Source organism: Malania oleifera, chromosome 2 (assembly GCF_029873635.1).
Source record: "Malania oleifera isolate guangnan ecotype guangnan chromosome 2, ASM2987363v1, whole genome shotgun sequence".
Classification (NCBI taxonomy): Eukaryota; Viridiplantae; Streptophyta; class Magnoliopsida; order Santalales; family Ximeniaceae; genus Malania; species Malania oleifera.
Window position 1 is genome coordinate 148,691,320 of NC_080418.1, and position 22,978 is coordinate 148,714,297.

At 37.3% G+C, this 22,978-nt stretch overlaps 1 long non-coding RNA gene across 1 annotated transcript; it reads left to right on the top strand.

The window, feature by feature from the left end:
• Positions 1-229: 229 nt before the first annotated feature.
• On the top strand, positions 230-15,059 carry LOC131149173 (uncharacterized). The gene is made up of 3 exons (XR_009135158.1): positions 230-2,113; positions 14,170-14,615; positions 14,713-15,059. It is a non-coding gene; the product is annotated as an uncharacterized LOC131149173 (long non-coding RNA).
• The last annotated feature ends 7,919 nt before the right edge of the window (positions 15,060-22,978 follow it).

Sequence of the window (22,978 nt, forward strand, 5' to 3'; positions counted from 1 at the left end):
TGGTGTGTCTACGCTAGCTTTCCTCAATATCGTCGAGCTCATTTGTTGACATGATGAACAATTAATGCGGCCCAACTATACATTCCCTCAAGTGGACTCCGTATTTTATTTGAAGCCCATTGGGCTATAGTTTGGGCCTGGGCATAGTTTAAGAAGTTCGGACGTTGGGCCTCACACTCAAGCAGCCCAAGTCCTCAACATAAACCTTTTACTACCCAAAGCCCGTCCCAAGTCCAACATAATTCTTCCTGCACCCCGGCCCACATCAACCCCTCTTCCGCGTACTCCCAGCCCCCACGAAACCCTAAGCCGCCTCTGCTATTAATGGAGATGCCATCGCCGGCGACGCTGGCGCCGACGCTGACGATGAACAAACACGCTGCGACGGCGGCTGTGGCTGCTTTAGCGATTGCGTTTGCATTGTTTCCCGCTTCGCGTACATCGTAGAACCACATCCTTCACAGATCTCGTTCTCATCTGCCGACACGTCGTCGCTCCATGAACGAACGTCTCTCTGTGATCCTCCGCCTTCACCACCATTACTGTTAGGTTCTTTTGGGATGAATGGAATGAAAAGAAAAGCTAAATTACGTTGTTTTATTATATTTATTTGCATAATTTTATGTAACTCTGTATAAAATCGTGAAATCATCATTCTATAATCACTAGAACCTAGACAGCTACTCTATCAAACTTGAAATGGTGCTATTCAATCAGTCTGAGTGTAGTTATCTGATAAGCTGATTGACTCAAGATCCATATTTTGCTTTCTGCGAAGCATCACCTGCTTGCGTATATGCCCAGAAGTGTGGTTAAGTAGATGTGTATATAAAGTGGAAGAAAGACCCTTACTTTGACTATTGAGTCCATCCACAGCTCCATTGAGCTCAAAGCGCTTCTCTTTCTCAAAAATTGCACTGCCCAGATCCCAATGGGTGCTTACCAATATCGGCTGGAAGAGGGGAATAGAATGGGAATACCCATGAAGGTTGCTGGGTTTCTTAGACAGTAACCATCTACTATGGAAGCCGCCTTCGACAGGGAAGAGCATGCAGTTTAAGAAGATCAAAAGTCAGATATTAGAGGCAAGTTGAAGAAATTGATATTGACGAATAGGAATAAGAGGCTCCCCTTGAACATAATTCAGGGAATGCAGTGGCACTTAGGGTTGCCTGATGATTTTCTGCTGCAACAAATCTTGATGAGTCTTTTAGATATGGGAAGATGGAAGATGAAATGATGGGATTGGCTGTTTAGTCAGAGGAAATGGTTTTGTCTGTTATGCAGAGAAATCCTATTAAGAGGAATTTGCTACGAGGGATCCCAAGGGACCATTGAATTCCCTCTGTTTTCTTTATGCAACAAAATGGTCGGTGTAATTGACGAGTTGCTAGCATCTTTGTTGAGCATTCAGCCGAGAGGAAGAAGCTTCTCTGCCTATGGAAATATCTCGGTTTGCCCCAAGGATTTCACAAGGCATTCAAGTGACATCCCCATGTGTTCTTCTGTCTTTGAGGAACAAAACCTTCATAGCAACTCTCAAATAGGCTTATGATGATAACTTCACCGTAGATGCCATCCTCTCTTTAAGTTGAGGAGAAAGTATATTGAGTTGATGAATAATCAAAGGTTATTTTGAAGAATAGAAGGCTAAAGAACCAGACTGTTGTGCTTGGAAATGTGGATTTAGATTTGGACTTTGACTATATAGTCACAGACACGAGCCAAAATGCAGATCATTCTTCGTAAATGTTTTTGCAGAATATATTTAGAAATATGCATGCTTTTGTGGTTAAGAAGAAGGGGGTAGAATATGTAAGAACTTTTCTTTTTGGATGAATTAAATTAAAAAAGAGCTAAATTTATGATCATTTGTCAGAAGATTTTTTTATTTTTTTCTGAAGAGAAACAAGCAAGATAACTGCAACTAGAGTTCATGGACTACACTCTCCAGTTGACAGGGATAATGCTGCTGGTGCTCTGGGGTATGTTATTGGTCCTGCATGCATTGCTTCAATCTTTTGATGAATGAAATCAGGGTCTACTCTAACATAACTTCCAGAGGAAATTCATTCTGATTAGTTGCTGCACCTTGAAGGTGTCTTGATACGTGGTAATTCATTTTCAGATAATTTTCATGGATATGCCATGTTGATTTAAAGAGCATAATTTTTCTTCTAAAACTCTTGCATTGGTGGATGTCCTTTTCATTTTTACATGTCATAACATCTTCTGGTTTCAGAGCATGATCTTATGAGCTTCTTGTGGTGGTGTCATGTTTTGCCTATGGTCGGTCCTATTTATTTGTGGGATCGTAGTATCTAAATTTTGGGTGGAACTGTTTCTATGGGAATGAAGTGTTTTTTTAGCACTCTTTTAAAAATTTAATCGTTAATAATTTACTATAGTCTAGCTGAGGGCGAAAAATTATAGGAGGATATTTTGTCATGGACACATTTTTCCCAAGTCTTTTGTTGGGTTTACCATTTCCTCATTCTCTTTTTTAGTCCTTGTTTGCAGATGTTTAATGTGTTCATTTCATTACTGTAATCACGATTGTGAGAAATATGTATTTCATCAAACATAATGTTAGATAGTGAACTTGGTGTTACTGCTGGAGAAGGACCTTTACCCTAATATTTTGTTGTGAATACTGCTCTTATTGCTGTTATGTACCATTTATATAATATAACACTGTCATGTTAATGGAGGCAAGCGCTGTCTTAAGCAAGTGAATCTGAGATTCCTTGTTGAATTGATTGCTCAACCTAAATTGGACCATGTTGCTCCAGGCAGCAGTTCCTTCCCCACCTTCAGCCCTTGCTTCAAGAAAGATCAAATTTGATTTGAAGATCAGAATTGTAAACCTCCTGGAGCCAAGGTTGGTTTCATAAGAAGTGGAAGTTGTAAGGTGGAAAGAATACCAAGAAAAAAGAAGAGAATCGGTCATCAATCCATATGCAGCTTGCCTTTAACTATGACTTAGTCCTTCTAGAGACATAAAGACCTATCAAAAAACTATTGCAGCTCAAATTCACATAATGAGAGCATACATGTTCCCCAAGAAAAGGAAACATCTTAATAAATTTTCTTTTTTTTTCCCCTTCTAAATCTTCTTGATTCTTTTTGTTCTTCTCTGGGGCAGGACAAACATATTTAGGCCTTTTGAGTGAAGACACTTGTGGTGTTTTCTCTTGCAAATCTTTATATTCTTGCTTGATTTTTAATCCTATTTCTGATCCCTTTGTTGAGAATCTGAACTTGGTGAAGAAAACAGAGACAGCAAAACAGCAATACTGAATTGTAATTGAATGAAATTACATCAAACTTGAGTCGTATTTATAATACGTCAAAATAAAAAAATAAACTAATAACTAACAACTAATAACTAACTCTTCTAACTAATTCTTTAACTAATCTTTGCTAACTAACTCTTCTCTTCTAACTTCCTTTCTGTTTTAAGTCTTTCTTCTTTCCTTTTTAATTCCATGTTCTCAATATAAGATGAAATACTCCGACACCCCCCCCCCCACCTCAAGTTGAACATGGATGAGAATGTTCATCTTGCGAAGATTATGATGAAAAGATAAAGATCCGAGGGGCTTTGTAAATATGTCTGCTAGCTGTAATCTTGATGGAATGTGGAAAAGTTTAATAACATGCTGCTGCAATTTTTCTCTAATAAGATTACAATCAATCTGGATATGCTTCGATCTCTCATGCGGAACAGGATTTGTGGCTATGGACATTGCTGATTTACTGTCAGTATATAATAGAGCTGACTGGGAATGATTGATATCCAGGTCTTGTGAGGCATACAAAAGCCATTGAATTTCACATGTTGTAGTAGCAAGGGCTCGGTGCTCTGCCTCTGTAGACGAGCGATTGATGGTAACTTGTTTCTTTGATTTCCATGAAATCAATGAGTTGCGAAGAAAAATTGCAAAACCAGTGACACTCCTTCGAGCATCTACACAGTCTGCCCAATCACTATCTAAAAAACCCTTTAATTGAAAATCTGAAGAGGATAGGAAGAAGAGACCTTGCCCCGGAGTAGCCTTTAGATACCTCAATACCCGAATGGCTGCTTGATGGTGACTGACAGTAGGTTTTGCTAAAAACTAACTGAGCACTTGTACATAATAGGCTAAGTCAGGCCTAGTGAGAGTTAAGTAAAGTAATCTGCCAATAAGTCTTCGATAACCTAATGGATCTTCATATAAATTGGTATCATTTGCTGATAACTTGAGAGTAGATTCCATAGGGAAGGCAGCAGGTTTTGAACCAGTTAAACCAGTGTTAGCGAGTAAATCAAGTATATACTTTCGTTGGCATAAAGAGATACCAGTTTTGTACCTTGCAACTTCCAAGCCAAGAAAGTATTTCAGCTGTCCTAAGTCTTTAATAGTGCATTTTGCATCTAAAAAGGACTTCAACCTTTCAATTTCATGAATGCTATCACTTGCCAAGAGCACATCATCCACATAAACTAATAAGGCTATAAAGGAACTGTCAGATTTCTTAATGAACAGAGAACAATCAGAATTACCTTGAACAAAACCATAGAAAATAAGAGCATCGGATAGCTTGGCAAACCATTGCCTAGAAGTCTACTTTAAGCCATAGAGACTCTTTAAAAGACGACAAACTTTTTGTTCTCCTCGGACAGCCAATCCAGGAGGCAATTCAATGTATACCTCTTCATGTAAATCACCATGCAGAAATGGATTATTGACATCTAGTTGATGGAGATGCCACTGTTTGACTGCAGCTATAGCAAGAGTAATTGAATGGATGTAATTCTGGCCATAAAAGAGAAAGTATCAAAGAAATCTAGGCCTTCTTGCTGAGTATACCCTTTGGCCACCAATCTAGCTTTATGTCTTTCTATAGTTCCATCAGTTTTATATTTTATATTTTGATACCCATTTACAACCAATAGTCCTTTTATTTTTAGGAAGAGTAACAAGCTCCAAGTTTTATTCAACTCCAAAGCATTAAGTTCATTTTTCATGGCAGCTTGCCATTCAGGTAGTCTAGAAGCTTGTTGATATGTTTTGGGTTTTGGAGAGTTAGTGATAGAATTTAAAAAAGCTTTATGTGATGTGGACAGTCTACTGGTATAAAAGAAAAGGGTGAAGGGAATAGAAATTACCTGGAGAGTCAGTTGAAGTAGATGCCTAAGTTGCACTTTGAGATGAAGAGATATTACCACAATAATAGTCCTGCAGATATGAAGGTTTTTGTTTAATTATGGTCCATTATCAAACCGTATAGCTTTGACAGAAGAAGAAAACTGGTTTGCTATCATTTTATAGAAAGTTTTGATTAAAGATGGCACTTTTGATTTAGCTTTAAGCATGTATACCCAAGTACACCTTGTGAAGTCATAGACTATAGTAAAAAAATATCTAAAACCAGAGTAAGAAGTAGTGCCAAAAGGACCCCATATATCACATTGGATCAAATCAAAACTTTTATTAGAATTACTTTGTGATACAGGAAAAGGAAGCCTTCTTTGCTTTACTAAAGGGCATATGTCACAAACATTTGTACAATCAAAAGTGATAGCAGAATCAATCTGTTTGAGAGAATGTAATCTTGAACTAGATACATGTCCTAATCTACAATGCCATATATCTAATGGTTTGTGAGTAGAAGATAAAGCAAAAGGTGTGGAATTAAACTGAAATGAATTGCAGGTTTTAACTTTTGATGAAACTTGAGTTAGATGGTAAAGTCTTTCTTTCTCGAGAGCAATCCCAATCATCTTCTCCATTGACTGGTCCTGTAAAAGACAATGAGAAGCAGTAAAGGTAAGAGAAAGATTAGATTGTTTAGTGAGTTTGGAAACAGATAGTAGTAAATGAAAAATGAGGAACACACAAGACATTATGTAAAAATAAGGAATCTAAGAGACATACAGTACCAATATTTGTAGTTGGAACTGTAGTACCATTAGGAAGATTTATGGATGCATTAATTGGTTTAGGTATAAAATGATATAAAAGGGGTGAGCAGATCATATGATCTGTTGCACCTGTGTCAAGAATCCAATATAAACTGGGATTTGGCTTAGAAAAAACAGAATTACAAGAAAATAAAGTTTGTTTTAAGTGTAGATTGCACTTTACCAGAAAATGAGAGGTGGTGGCAAGATTAACAGTTGGTTGGACATTATTCTGGTTGGAAGAATTGGGTTGTGCTGAATTTGCAGGTGCCATTAGTTTATTAAATTCCTTTGGAGTGAAACAAAACTTTTGTTGCTTATTACTATTTTGATTGTAGACTTCTGGAGTTGTAATGGCAGCATGAGCAGAAGCCTCCGTTCTTCTTCACTTTGGTCTATTCCAGCCAGGGGGATAACCATGAAGTTGAAAACACTTATCCACTGTGTGACCATTATAGCCACAATGAGTACAGTGTAGGATAGATTTCTTTGGTTTGTCTTTGAAAGTTTTTGGCTGGTAATTTTGCTGATTAAATTGCTTTGCCATCAAAGCATGAGTCTCATTATATGTAGCAGAATTTGTTAGTTGCCTCTGACTTTCTTCTTGAAGCAGTAGAGAGAAAACTTTGGACATGCTTGGTAATGGAACCATTAGCAGCAATTGACTTCTGATAGAGGCATAAGAATCATTTAGCCCCACCAAGAATTTGAGTACATAATCTGTAATGAACCCACTCGAGATGGTGATGAACTCAACACAATTTGTAATGAACTCAAGAGAGGGGTAATGCCTGATTGAATGAATTACTTGTAGGAGAACGAGATTATAGAGATGAACTGAATTGAATAGTGCAATGCATACAAGGAAATTGAAATAAGGAAGAACAGGTTGGCTGGTTCGAGAGAGCCACTCTCCAGAAACAGAAAACAAATTGATTCCAATTTTCTAACCCCCAGCTTTATATTCCCACTGACCCCCAGCTTTATACATAGCAAGCTAACTAACTACTCTGGAATGCCCCATGGGCTCTACTACAGTTGGCCCCTTTACACTAAGACAACAATAAGCCGTTAAGGGAGTTCGGCCCAGCATCCAGCCCAGTTGCTACGTGATCAACGCCTCGGCCCACGACGACTTGGCCTGCGAAGAGCCGACCTACGAATGGCCGACCCGCCCCAGCCCCTCACTCTGTTCAGCCTCTTCTGCCGACCTCAGCTCGAAACCATCTGCCCGAGCTCCCCTGCGACCAGCTGTTCCGTTCGAGCCCCTCAAGCCATCTGTTCGAGCTCCCCTGCGATGAGTCGTCTCGTCCGAGCCCCTCAATCTGCTTGGCATCTTCTATCTGACAATCAGCTTGGAGCCCTTCTTTTGAGTTCCCTTGTGACGAGTTATCTTGTCTGAGCCCCTTGATTTGCTCGGATTCCCCTCTGGTCGTCATCTCTGACCTTATTCATGGCAATACCCTCCCCTTCAGAGCACCTTGCCCGCAAGGTGAGGGAATTTCTCCTTCATCATGTGGTACCACTCCCATGTCGCCTCTTCCTTCAGTTGCTGAAAGGTTCCCCCTTTTTTCCATACGCCGCTCTAAGATCTCTTTCGACTCTGGGTTGAGGATTCCATGGGAATCTGTGGGGGGCAGCCGTGGGTTTACCTAAGCGGATGCCCCAAGATGTGGCTTGAGCTAAGATACATGAAAAACTAGATGGATTTAGGTTTCCTCTGGGAGTTCGAGTCAGTATGCTACTTCTCCGATTTTTTGTACCACCCGAAAGGGTTCGTAGAATCTCGGTGACAATTTTAGGCTCCGTCAAACTGCCACGGTTGATTGCCGGTAAGGTTGGAGTCAAAGGTAAGCCCAGTCGCCCACTGAAAACTTTCATTCCCTTCTCTTTAGGTCAACATACTTTTTCATTAGCTGTTGCGCTTGTTGCAAGTTATGTTTAAGGAGATCCAAGGTGACCGCCTTGTCCCTGAGGTACTCGTCTACCATCGCCACCTTAGTGGTCCCCGCAATATAGCTGAGGAGGTGTGGTGGTGGTACACTATACACAATGTGGAAGGGGTTAGTTTTCCCTGAGGTGTGGTAAGATGTATTGTACCAATATTTAGCTAATGGTAAGTGCTTCACCCAATTTTTTGGTGTGCCTCCCACAAAACACCTAAGGTATCCTTCCAAGCACTTGTTCACCACCTCTATTTGGCCGTCAGTTTGTGGATGGTAAGCCGTACTGAATTTCAGTTGGACTCCTTATAGATTAAAGAGTTCTTGCCAGAATTTACTTAAAAATGTGGTTCCCCTGTCGGAGACAATTGATCTTGGCATGCCATGTAGCTTGAAAATGTTCTGCATGAAACTCTGTGCTACTTAACTTGCTGTCTATGGATGACTTGGGGGTAGGAAATGAGCATATTTAGAGAGATGGTCCACCACCACTAAAATGATGTCTTTCCCGTGTGAATGGGGTAAACCTTCTATGAAATCCATGTTGAGATTTGTCCACACCTCTCGTGGGATGGGAAGTGGCTATAGTAAGCCCGCCAGGTAAGTATTTTCCCCTTTCATTTGCTGACAAATGGGGCATTCCTTGATGAACTGCTTAACTTCTCTCTTTATGCCACGCCAGTAGAAATCTCTTCTGGCTCTTTGCATTGTTTTTTCATATCCCTCATGCCCTACTACTGCATTGCCATGAACTGTTTGTAATACTTGTTGCTTGATCTGTTCGTTTCAGCCTATAAATAGCTTGCCTTTGTAAAATAATAACTCATCCCTCAGAGTGAACCCTTCTGCTGGTGTGCCCGAATGAATTTGTTGCCGGATATTTTGTATTTCAGCGCCATCGGCATACGAGGCTTTTAAATCTTCGATCCACCCAACAGTGGGGAAGGAAATAACCATTATACTCGTCTCATTGTTTGTTGCATGATCGTCTGCTGGGTTGAGAGGGTCACCTTCTGAATCTTTTCTAGACAGAGCATCTGCTACTCGATTCTCTTGTCCCCTTTTGTACTATACTATAAAATCATATCCCAATAGTTTAGTGATCCACTTCTGTTGCAGTGGAGTACCGATTCTTTGTTCCAACATGAATATTAAACTTTGCTGATTCGTTTTGATATTGAATGGCTGCCCTAAGATATAGGGTCTCCGCTTCTTAACTGCTGTCACTAAAGCTATCAGTTCTTTCTCATAGGTTGACATGAGAAGGGTTCTGCCCTTCAATGCTTGATTGAAGTATGCTATTGGCTGCCCTTGTTGCATGAGTACTGCCCCAATCCCCTTGCCTGATGCATCACATTCAATTGTGAATTTCTTCGTGAAGTCTGGTAGGGCTAGAACTAGACACTGCCTCCTTTAGTTCCCTAAAAGCCTTCTCAGCTTCCTCGTTCCAGTGGAACCTGTTTTTCTTAAGTAAACTGGTCAGGGGTGCGGCTATGGCTCCATACCCCTTAATAAATCTTCTGTAATACCCAGTAAGACCTAGGAACCCTCTTAGAGCTTTGAGAGTCTTAGGTAAAGGCCAATCAATCATAGCTTGTAATTTGGTGGGATCTGCTCTCACCCCCTTACGCGATACCAAATGTCCTAGATACTCCACCTTTCGACAGCCAAATTTGCATTTACTTCTTTTGGCAAACAGTTGTTGATTGAGTAGAATTTGTAGGGCCATTCTTAGGTGTTTGAGGTGTTCTTCCATAGATTTGTTGTACACCAGAATGTCGTCAAAGAAAACCAGAATGAATTTTCTAAGGTGTGGTCGGAATACCTCATTCATCAAGCCTTGGAAGGTTGATGGTGCATTGGTCAGCCCAAAGGGCATCACGAGGAACTCATAGTGTCCTTCGTGTGTCCGAAAAGCAGTCTTAGGGATGTCCTTTGCCTTTACCCTTATCTGATGGTACCCGAATCTCAGATCCAGTTTTGATAAGACCTCGGCCCCATGTAGCTCATCCAGCAACTCTTCAATCACAGGCATAGGGAATTTATCCTTAATGGTAACCTGGTTCAGAGCACGATAGTCCACACACATTCTCCTGGTGCCATCGGCCTTTCTTACCAACAAAACAGGAGAGGACTAAGGACTATGGCTCGGTCTTATGGTCCCTAACTCCAATAGCTCTCGGACAATCCTTTCTATCTCCTCCTTTTGAAAATAAGGGTACGGTCTTACACTGATGGGAGAAGTTCCCTCCTTAAGAGTGATCCCATGGTCACATGACCGAATGGGCGGTAATCCCCTAGGCTCTGCAAAGACTTGCTGAAATTCATCCAATAGGGAGGTTAGAGACGGGGAGATGTTGTCTATTGCCTCTTCTTTTATCCCTTCCAATGGCTGTAGCAGGATTCCCTTCCTCTCCAAATGAGAGAGTTTTCCCTCCACTTCTTCTTCCACTAACCCCTGGGAAGTGAGTCCTTTCAAACAAACAGTTTTGCCATTATGATGGAACTTCATAGTAAGTTCTACAAAATTCCACATGATTTCGCCCAGCGTACTGAGCCACTGAATTCCCAATACAATATCACAGTCCCCCAAAATCAAGGAGTACATATCAGCTCCAAATCTAGTCTCTTGCACCACAAAGCTCACTGTTGGACATCTTCCCTCACACCGTATCTCTTCTCCATTAGCTACCTTCACCTTCACCTTCTCACCACTATCCAAGGTCAGCTTAAGTCTCCTGACCAGTGCTGGATCAATGAAGTTGTGAGTGCTGTTTGTGTCTACCAGTATCACAAAGGATTGTCCCCTAAAACAACCAAGCACTCCCATTGTTTTAAAGTGAGGGGATCTCGTCAAGGCATGTAGGGTAATTTCCACTTTGTCCTCTCCCGATTGCTGCTCCACCCCTCCTTCTCTTGGACAATCATGCCATATGACCTCAGGGAGTTCCTTCTTCTCGTTAAAACAGTTGAGCTCATTTCCTTCCAACAAGAAAAGTTAGCAGCCCCACATTTATGCCCTGGATGCCTTTTGGCATCACAATTAAAACATAACCCCTTGCTTTTCTTTTCTCTTATCTGTAATGGTGAGTATTTGTGGACCTGGGTGTTGGTTTTGGCTGCTGCTTTGGTCACATCCAGGTGATGAGATGGGGTAGAGTGCTTGGGTATGATATACCTCTTAGTTGCTAGGAGGTTTTCCTCTTGTATCCGAGCCTTGCCATAAGCCAAATACACATTGATTGGGTTCTAGAGTTTCACTGCCCACGTGATCTCCTCCTTCAATCCCACCATGAACAAACTGAGCCGATGGCCCTCATCAAGGTCTCTAACTCTATTGGACAATTCCTCAAACTGTTCCTTGAACAAGGTTACAATAGAGGTTTGTTTTAGGTTTGATAATTGCTCCAACGGGTCGTCATAAGGAGCGATCCCAAATCGGGTATGCAAGGCTCTTTTGTATGTCTCCTAGCTTGTTAATAGACTAGACCTCTCCAAGTCTTGAAACCAGATTATGGCCTTGTCCTCCATGTGGAAGGATGCCAACAGAACCCTTTGATAGGGTGCGGTTTCATGAAATAAGAAGAAATGATTGACCCTATAGAGCCAACCTACTGGATCTGAACCACTGAATTTAGAAAAATCAACGCTCACCGTTTTAGTTTGAATACCTGCTCTGTCTATAATGTGTTGCTCCCCATTGAAGCTCTCACGGTGTTGGTATCCGAACTCGTGGCCCAATGTCTCTCCTGGCCCTTCCTGGTCGAGTTTCTGCTTGCCGAGAAGCTTCACAGCATCGGAGAGAGCTCCCAATTGTTGAGTCACGGTGATAAGTAGCTTTTGCTGTTCTGCTTGAGTGATTTGCATCTCTTGCTGAGCTTTCTAATGCTCTTCTTGTGATCTCTTCAGGGCAACGATGGACTCCAACATCTGGTTCATGCGAGTTCCCTATCCCATGGTGGTAGGAGTTTGGCTCTGATACCAATTGTAATGAACCCACTCGAGATGGTGATGAACTCAACACAATTTGTAATGAACTCAGGAGAGGGGGAATGCCTGATTGAATGAATTACTTGCAGGAGAACGAGATTACAGAGATGAACTGAATTGAATAGTGCAATGCATACAAGGAAATTGAAATAAAGAAGAACAGGTTGGCTAGTTTGAGAGAGCCACTCTCCAAAAACAGAAAACAAATTGATTCCAATTTTCTAACCTCCCCCTATTCCTGCTGACCCCCAGCTTTATACATAGCAAGCTATAACTAACTACTTTGAAATGCCCCATGGGCTCTACTACAGTTGGCCCCTTGACACTAAGACAACAATAAGCCGTTAAGGGAGTTCGGCCCAGCACCCAGCCCAGCTGCCACGTGATCAACGCCTCGGCCCACGACGACTCAGCCTGCGAAGAGCCAACCTACGAATGGCAGACCCGCCCAATCCCCTCACTCTGTTCGGCCTCTTCTGCCGACCTCAGGTCAGAACCATCTGTCCAAGCTCCCCTGCGACCAGCCGTTCCGTTCGAGCCCCTCAAGCCATCTGTTCGAGCTCCCCTGCGACGAGTCGTCTCGTCTGAGCCCCTTAACCTGCTTGGCATCTTCTATCTGACAATCAGCTCGGAGTCCTTCTGTTTGAGTTCCCTTGTGACGAGTTATCTTGTCTGAGCCCCTTGATCTACTCGGATTCCCCTCTGGTCGTCGTCTCCGACCTTATTCATGGCATAATCAGATTGTTGTCTGATTTGTAGTAAATTGAAAAGTTCGCAAGTACATGTTTACCATCTTACCACATGTGCATGTTGGAAATGGCCTATAGCTAATGTACTCGTCCCAGAGGGTCTTGAAGGTACTGAAATATTCAGTAACAAAAAGAGCACCCTGACTGATGCAACTCGAAGATTTCTCAAGATGGAAAACCCTTGGTCCATCACTTCTGAGATATCTGGCTTTAAGCTTATTCCAAAGATTAACAGCAGAAACCACAAACAGCAAGCTATTTCGCATTTTTTTTGAAATAAAATTCATCAACCAAGAAAGAACCAAATTATTTGCCCTTAACCAAGCTGTGTGTTTGACAAGTTGATCAGAAGGGGGAGAAGGAATCGAACCATCTATAAACTATACCTTGTTCTTGACTGTCAATGCAATGACTATCGAATGACTCCATGCAACATAATTCTCTCCATTGAAGATTTCTGATACTAACAAAGCACCAGGATTATCACTTGGATGTAGGTAATATGGACTTGATGAGTCATCTGAAGGGTTGACAGGAGATGAACTGACAAGAGGAGAATTTCCAGAACTCATTTTCAAGAATTTATTCAAGAAAATGCAAGAAACATAGAATCTTCAAGAAGAAAAGAAGAAGAAGAAAAAATCCTGATCAGAATTTGCAATGCAGATTGCAAATTTTAGGAAAGATGCTACTGCTGCTTCTTGTGCAATTGCTCTAATACCATGTTGAGAATCTGAACTTGGTGAAGAAAACAGAGACAGCAAAACAGCAATACTGAATCGTAATTGAATGAAATTACATCAGACTTGAGTCCTATTTATAATACATCAAAATAACAAAATAAACTAATAACTAACGTTTCTAACTAATCTTTGCTAACTCTTCTCTTCTAACTTCCTTTCTGTTTTAAGTCTTTCTTCTTACCTTTTTAATTCCATGTTCTCAATATAAGATGGAATACTCCAACACCCTTTGTTCAAAGGGTTCTCTTATTTGGAAAGCTAAGGTTTGCTCCAATGCTAAGGGATTGTTTGGTCCATGGATAATGAGACTAACATTAATAATTTATTGCAGAGAAAGAATATGACTTATGCATATCGGTTTTCTGAAATTTTATGGCCTCTTGGAGCATTTTGAATAACATTTTGGTATTTTTGGAGAACTGTTGTTTTATCCTTTTTCCTCTAGAAAGTTGTCATATTTTAAAGTTCAAGGGTTTGGAGGAATCAGGAATGAGGTTCCTTGGCATTGCCTTCTTTTCAAGGGCATAGCATTCCTTCTGGTCTTCTATGGCATAGGATAGCCTTCTTAGCCTTGCTTTGTGCTTTGCCTCTGGTGCTTTTAAAGGATCTTTGACTGATATGTAGAGAGATTAGAGAGCATCACATTTATAGTTTTCTTATGCTTTATTTTATTTATTTGTTTGTTGTATCATTTTCTTGAAAGGATGTCTTGTTCTCTTTCTTTCTTCTCTTGAGAATAAATTCTTATTTTGATAAAAACAAAAATGGAATGATCAAAACTTTTGAATGGGCAGATGTCCTAGAAATGAAGAAGGCATTGTGTCGAGGTTTTGAGGGACATGCTGCAATTGTCTAGTCAAATATGCTTTTGCAACTGGAGCAAGGAAGTCCTGAAATTGCTTGCAGGGAGAAGTTGAAGAAGCAGGTGGGGGAAGTTCCTTATGATTCAGCAATCAGGGTCATTCCAGTATTTGCAACAAGTAGATTACAGTTTGTGTGAATATGCATGAAAGTTGCGCAAGCCATCCATGTTAGTGGAATGGTAGAAAGCAAAGAAAGTTAATAGTTTCTTGTGAAAGTGGTTCCTGAATAATGTTCCTTTATGTTTAGTGTGTCAATTGAGCACACTAGATTTCTGTTGAGGCACAATAAAATCTACAGGCTGCAGCTGTAAGGTCGCCAAGCTTTGTGGACCAGAGACAAAAGCTTCATGCAATGCTCCAACTGTAGGAAGGCTAGGGTGCGATTCTCAATTATAGTTGTCCTCATTTTTCTTGTCTTCCTTATTGTGTTTCGGATTGTATGTGGCAGATAACAGGTCATTTTGTTGTGTTCAGGGATGGCAACAACAATTGCTTCATGTTGTGAACCTAGCCTTCTTGATGCCCTAGCCTCGAGGCAGATAAGGCTTAACAGTTCTGCTGCTTGCAGCAATGATGGAAATGTGTACCAAGAGAATCTATAGGTGAATTTACATGTATGAAACGCTGCTTACTGTGATGCAGGTTTAAATTGTTTGCTGCTTATCCGCCAGGGGCAACGACTGTATTTGGATATTTTGAATTCTCTAGGATTAAATGTGATTAAAGTAAGATGATTTTTTATTGCTTTGTGTTTTGTATATAATGAAGTAGTGACAATATTTTTGCATTGTTTTAGTTATGCAAATGTGGAGATTCTTTAAGAATTGACTTAGATTTAGGACATGTTTTGAAACACTGCAAAGTAGTATTTGTTGCGATTCTTTAAGCATGCAGCATGCTTATTAGAAGTATTTATCCATTCTATTGCTTAATTAAGACAGTAAGCAGAATCCAAAAATCTTGGTTTCAGTAAAAGTGCTGACATATTAGCACTTAGAATTAACGATTCCTCCCCTCTCTCCGAACTTCGTGGACACTACCAAGCTCTGGTGATCTCAATGGCTTGATCAATCCATTCCTTCACCACGACTTCTCTTTATTCTGTTGCAGCTTTTCATTCGCTCCCTCTCGGACACACTTGCACTCTCTTGTTCTTGAGATCTCAAATGTTTGATTCTGAATTTTTGTGGTTATGCACTCTGCCTTTGATTCTATTTTCTCTATTATTGGTCTTGGAATAGTTCCTTTTCTGAAAATTTGCTTACGTTTAGATAAGTTCTGCATGATCTGCCGTGGTTTTCTTCTCCTCGACCTAAAAATCCTTTCTTCCAATGATATCTCTGCATACTAATCCTAAATGAAATTATGATTTGACAGAAATTTCTCACAGTTTCACATAAATATTGCTTTGCAGAGAGAGCTAGATGGATATCAGCTGTGGTTTCCATCAATTCTGTAAGTCAAATGTTGATCAGGCCTGTAATACAGGGTCAACACTTTCTTTCCCTCTATAAATTCTTGCACTTGCTTTATGAAATTGAAGTCATTGAAATCTTAGGCCTTGTTTGTTTCAAATACAGTTTTATGCATTAGAGAGCAAAGAATTTAAAAACTACAAAATAGAAAAAAAAATATTGAGTTATAAACAATAAATATTTACTGTAATAATGATGTGATAGATCAACCATTTAAGATTTTATAATATGAAATTTTCTTGAATTCAAATAAATCTAGAACTCGCAGCCCATTGTTATGTTATCCTACTCGCATGTTTCACCCTTACCACCATCCATGGTTGCCGTATCATTGTTACCTCCATGGTTCGCGGACCAATGATCAAATTTAAAACATTTCAAGATTTATTAGTTTTCCATAGTCTTGGATTAGTTGGTTCCTTTATGATTATTCTACTCGAACCTAACCATTTGGTTCAATGGTTCATCTCCTCATCGCCCAGTGGGAAGTTCATAAAAAAAGTAATAATAATAATTTCCCCATCGTTTAATTACGGTGATTTCATTAGTTTTGGAGGCCGAGAGAATTTTATCCTTGCTGAGGGACTAAGTCATTTTGTATTTGGGAGTATACAATATGAGCGCATGGGGTGTAAAATGTAACATAAAATTATATTGATTTTCTAAATCTATATAAAATCCAAACTCAAACACCGAAATCTATGCTCCTAAATTATATCGGTCTTGAGTTTGGGAGAGGTCTTGGATTTGAATTAAAATATAATGAAAAATTATATTATTTTTTGTTCAAATGTACACAAATTCAAATTTAAGATTTGAAATCTATACGCTCAAAGAAGTGACATGACTTTCTTGCAAATTCATACAAATTAAAACTTCAAAATTCATGCTTCAAACATTATTTTTATTTCAAGCCCATAGTAACACCCAATGAAGCCCTGTAAGGTGAGTCTGGCCCATTTGTCAATAACCATTTTCCTTCCATGAAGCAAACCAAACAAGGCATCATCAAAATTTCTTAACTTATATCTCAGAAGAATCTCAAAGTTTTCTAAACCAAACACCTAGCATATTTGTTTGAACAAAATGATTCTTGGAGTGAACGATTTATCTTGAAATCATCTTATCTCCTTAATTTATAATTCAAAACATATAACATCATATTGCATAGTTTGGTTTGGACTTTGAAACTAAGTAATGGTTACAATGGGTTGAATCATAAAAAGAAAGCCACAGTATTAGGCCCATAGTTTTCAGCTTCCACATTCTTCTTCTTCTTCTTCTTCTTCTCATTTTCCCATTTATGTATACAATTCTCATCATGAAAAGGGGAAATTTCTTTGTTCCCTTTTTGGGTATATTGTGTGTCAAAACCCTATTTGTATGACTTGCTCAAACCTTTCTCACAAATATGATAATAAATTTTGACGAACAATATTTGTGGGGAAAGGGAAAATCCTTTTACTATGTATGATTTAGTGTTTTACTAGTAAAAAACTACCATGTCTTTTAGTCTCTATTTATGAAATAAATATTTTAAAAAATAATAATAATTTTTTTGAGTACTTTTATATTAATAAATAGTATTTGGCTTACACTTGAATAAGAACTTTTTTAAACTATTTTTTCTAGGAAAATAAGTATTTTCTTAGAAAATATTTTTCTGAAAATATATATATATATATATATATATATTTATCTAAAAAAAGTTCTTACAATAAGTAATTTCGGATTATTTTTAGATAAGTATTTTTTCAGAAAATTATTTTCTATAAGTGTTTCCAAACAATTCCTTAATATGGCATTAACATTCTAAAGGTACTAGAAATGAAAATAGTCACAAAACTAAAATGTTGCATCATTATATTATTGAGATTTATTGGGATCTAATAATCCAAAAAATCATTAGAAGTAGCAATGTCAACAATAGCATATATACCGGCTCCTCAAATCTTAGGCTTATTTTGTTTCTATTATTTTTAAATGAGTTCCAAACTTAGAATACTAAATCCAAATGCTCAACTGCTTATATTTTTGTGCGATGGCCTCATATGAGAGAGAGTGTACATAAGTTCAAATATGGGTCACATTAAAAATTTCTTCTTAACGATTTTTGGATGTAGTATCTCGAGCTATGTTTTAGATAGACACAGAAGTGAACTTCATACTAGCGAACAACATGAGTGCAATCGTGTAGATTTCATTGATGTATCTATAATTCAAGATATCATAGTTAAAATACTATATTCAATATTTAATACATAAAAATAAAATAAAATCCATCTTTATATTTTCATATGTTTATCACATAATTTTTTATTACATCTCACTTTCGATTTATTTTTTATTGTACCAAACAAACCATAATATTCTATTTGAAAAAGTGAATGTCCAACTTTGTGTTTTTAAGTATTTTGAAAAGCAAAGAGGAGGAGAACACCAAAGCAAAAAGTGCTTTGACCTTGTCAAATGCCAAGTGGGCAGGTTGACCGTGATCCACGCGAGGAAACAAAATCAACGGTCTCGATTAAACAATTTAAACCCATCCGATGCTATTAATAATTAAATGATTTTAATTATACATTCCAAAGAATCTTACCTCCAAAAAACAAAAGTCCTAATCTCTCAAATTGATTATCTTAATGCTGGTGCATGCCGTGACGTGTACAATTATTATGTCCATCCCAATAAATAAATCTAAATTATATAAAATCTTCTCTGTACAATATTGCTACATCACCAAGTGGGTCCCACTATAAATGGTAAGATGATTGACATATTATTAATTAAATACTAATTTTTTAAAAAATATTTTATTCATATAAGTTTACTTAACCACTGAATAATTTTTTATTAATTCGATGAGAATCACAATTGGAGATTCAAATCCAAAAATAGTTTATGAATTCACAATTAATAGTTAATGGTTTCAATTTGTCCTGAATTTTAGCTTTTATTACTGAATCAGTTAATTTAATCAATAAATAAATAAAAATTATGGCTAAGGCACTAAATATTCTCTTCTTTTTTCACACAAATAAATAACGAAAAAAATAGCAAAATAAGAATCATATTTTAATAAGATAAAAATAAAATATCATAAGTATAAATTATCATTTCTTATTAAAAATGTGAGATAACTTTCCATAAAAACATTGGGAAGTTTCCAATCCCAAAAGGCAAATTTGTCACTTCCACCAAGTTTGAAATGATAATAAATTTATTTTTAATTTCACTCTATTAATTTTATTCCCTTATTATATTTTTTGGAAAATGAAAAAAATTTCATTCATATTGTCTGTCATTCACGTATTTGATTATTTTAAGCATAAATCAAAACGATTATGATGTATATGCTATTTTTATTTTTTTATTCGAGAGCAATTACATGTATATTATTTTCTCTTCATTGTGTTTAATCTTATTTTATTTTTTTGTAATTTTAAAATTGAAATAAAACTTAATAATTGATGAATTAGCAAAGTAATGTTTCTTAAGAATTAACTGAATCCTATGTCTTTCTTAAATTTGAGTTATGTAGCAAATATAAAGTCTGTGCAAACTATGTCTTTCTTAAATTAGCACATACACAGTTTGTGCTAACTCTAAATCCTATGTCTTTCTTAAATTTAAGTTCTATAGCACATACATAGTCTGTGCTTAGTCTTATGGCATTATTGTTGTTAAGATGTAAGGGTACATATTTGCTCTGTCATGGAGAAATTGAACAAGGCACATGTTAGTTTTGGTGTATTCCCAAGAGAGAGGGTGAATTGTAATTTAAAACTTTTTCTTAGGTTTGACCTAAATAGCAGCAATACATTCACAACTTAGGGTCTGTTTATACAATTCCAAATGCGCAGATAAATATAACGTGCAGAAATTGAAATCATGCACAGCATTCACCAACTACAACATACATGTACAAGAATATAAATTGTAGAAAGATAAACAGTGCACACAAGATATGTTATCCGGGTTCGGCTAACTGTGCCTACATCCCCACTTCTAACTCGCAAGTCTGAGGATTCCACTAAAACTCACTTAACGGGTGGAGCGGCACCGATTACAATTCAGTCAATTAACACAAGGTTAACCTCAACTTTTATAAATTCTCCTTACAGGGCAGAGAAGGCCTTAGGTTAAATTCATAGGGCTAACCCCAACCTGATCCTTTCGGATTAGATCAAACCCCCTCAGGTCACACCTAAAAATACAATAGTATTTTTCACAGTATAACTAGTACAATGATTATACTTCTCAAGTAAAGCAGATATGTACCCCAATACATACAGTATACTCAATCAATCACACATCAACAATATAGGAAATGTAAACTCAGTGATGTGTATTTTTATGCAAGTTACACTCAACAAGATATGATTGCAAGAATGCTCAGGAGTGTTCTAAACAAGTTGTATCTTTGAAACATGTTTATATCAAATCTCAATGTCCAATCAGAGTTTCAAAAATACTAATCAAGTATTCAAACTAACTCAAAATAGTTTCCTTCATTAAAATAGGTACAAGAGTAGTTTGAAAATATTATAATTTTGTAACAATATTTTTGCACACAAAATATAAGCTCTAATGAGTCTTGCAATGACAATGCAAAGACCCACTTAGTTATAAGATTTTTCACACACAAAGATTTATCAAATAAATTCAGGGGAAAAATCAAACTAAATCCTTAATATGAAAATCACATGCACAAAAGCAAGTGAGAGTTTTTAGCAAAATGAAATAATCATTAAAACACTCACAAAGCAATATTTCTCAAAGGAATGAAAATATTATGAGTGTATGGGGTTGGAATGAACAAATAGGGTTTAAGAAATTTGAGAAAATTTTTTGGCTAATCCTATTTGCTAATCTTGCTTTAATTTTGCAAATGAATAGATATATATAGGCATAGGCAAAATTATTACAGTTGGGGACTCAATGGGTATTATTAGATTTATTTTAAAACCAATTAAGAAAATTAACCCAATTTACCTCATTTAAAAATCAGTAAAAAAATATTTTAACCTGAGAGCTTCGGGTGGCTGAACTCTAGTTCGGTCGCCCGAACAAAGACAATAATAAAAGTCTTTAAATTCAGTTCGGCAGCCCGAGTTCAAGTTCGGTGGGCCGAATCAAAGTTAGAAAGATTGTTTCGTAACTTCGGGTGCCTAGTCATAGGTTCGGTAGCCCAAACTTGTGTGTTCGGTCGCCCGGGGCTTTGTTTGAACTATATCTATTGGTAGCTCAAGTTGGTGGAATGTCCATTTCGAAGGGTTCGGGCGTCCGTGAACAATATGCACAAATATGTTCGGTTTGCCCGAACTCTCTCAATTTCCTTAATAATATTCAATTTAAGCGCATTTTCAACACTCCTGTATTTTGTATGATATGTGTGTGAGTGTTGGGACCTAGAGTTATACTATGATCTTACTGAGACCGTTTTGAGAAAGTTCCAAAAATCCAGCATCGGTCGACCAAAGGGTGTCCTAAGGTCATTCGGTCCCTATGGTCAGTCTATCGCATTTCTGAGTTTACAAACCTATATGCATGACATGCAGAGATTATTACAGACCATATTCCTAATTACTATTACAGACCCATATTACATTAATGGACTTTACAATATGAAATAGAATCTTCAGGGTCTTTGGGTTTCCCTTCAGGTTGCTGCATGTCATTATATGAGTATTTGTCAATAAGAACTTGCACACAAACTTGACAACCATTAAATACTTGAATATTTGTTATAATCAAAACAGTGTATAACTTATGGGGTCAGCAGGACACAAATATGTAAGGGTGGAAAACGGGTTAGAAACCAATCCGTGACTCGCCTACTTAAATCGAGTTTGAGTTTAGTAGAAGGTGACTCGTTTATAAACGAGTCAACCTGAACCTGAGCCGTTTAATGAATGGGTGAGGCAAGTTTAGGTTGGGTACCCGCCGAGTGACCCATTTAATTTGATATATATATTACATTAAAAAAATATTAATTAAAGAGATGTACTATTTTCTACATTTTATATATTTTTGTTAAGATATTAATAAATAAAATAAAAGAGTGATGTTTTTTTAAAAAAAAAAATGTCATTTTATATAAAATATTTTTAAAAAATTAAAAATAAATATATTATATTTTTAAACTAATTCTTAACGGGTACCTATTTATGACCCGTTTATTAAACGAGCAGGTTTGAGTTTATATGTTAGCCATCCATTAGTAAACGGATCAATCCGAATCAGAACCCGTTTAACCTCTACTTGATTACGACCAGCCTAAATCCGACCTACTAAGCCATTTTACCACCCTAATAATAATTCAAAAGAAATTTCTCATCTCATAACAAGAATCGAGTCTATAAAGAGAAGATTATAACCCCAACCCTCTATATAAAGTAAGCAATCAAATCTTTCAAATCTTGCTTTTTCTTAATATGCAATTTTCTACTAATCCAAACATCATAGGAATTTCCCAAATTCTAGATTTTATGTACTCATTCCCTAGTATTTTGCAAGTTCACGACAATGCCCAAATTGCCCTCTAAGCAACATCAATACCAGCTCTCTTAAGTTTTACAATCTCAAGCTTGGGAATGAATAGAAATACCAGGTCAAGGGAAGGGCCTACTAAAAATTATTTATTCCCAATATATAAATTTTAGAAACAAGAATAATTTTTTTTCTCAAATCTAGTATATGTTTTCATTATTAATTATCACATAACAAACATGACTTAACTTTTTTTATAAGTATTGGCACATGCAAATTCCACTTGATTAACATTTTTTTAGCCGGTTGGAAGCTAATTAGAGCAGGAAGATATTCATCTTTCATTTTATATCCTTTCTCAATTCCTTTTAATGTTGGAATACAGAACCTTAAAATCAAAGTTTCAAACTCTTCTACCTATTAAAATATTCATCGAATGTTCCAAAATGGTAAGCCCATAACAGTTATAAAATTAATTATGAATTTTTTAATCTTATTTTAAACCGCCAAATATGAAATTGCTCACATTGTTATGTAATTAATTTATTTAAACGCTCAAGTATGCTTTGTGATCCTAAGACACCCTTAAAATTAAAAGAAAGTTTTATAAGACATCCATAAGATTAGTTATGCTATATGATTCAGAATGTCGGGCGACAAAGAAACAAAATATCCAAAAGTAAAAGTTGGCGAGATAAGAATGCTTAGATGGATGAGTAGTATAATACTTAAAGATAAATTAAAAAATGAACTTATTTGCGGTAAATTGGGTG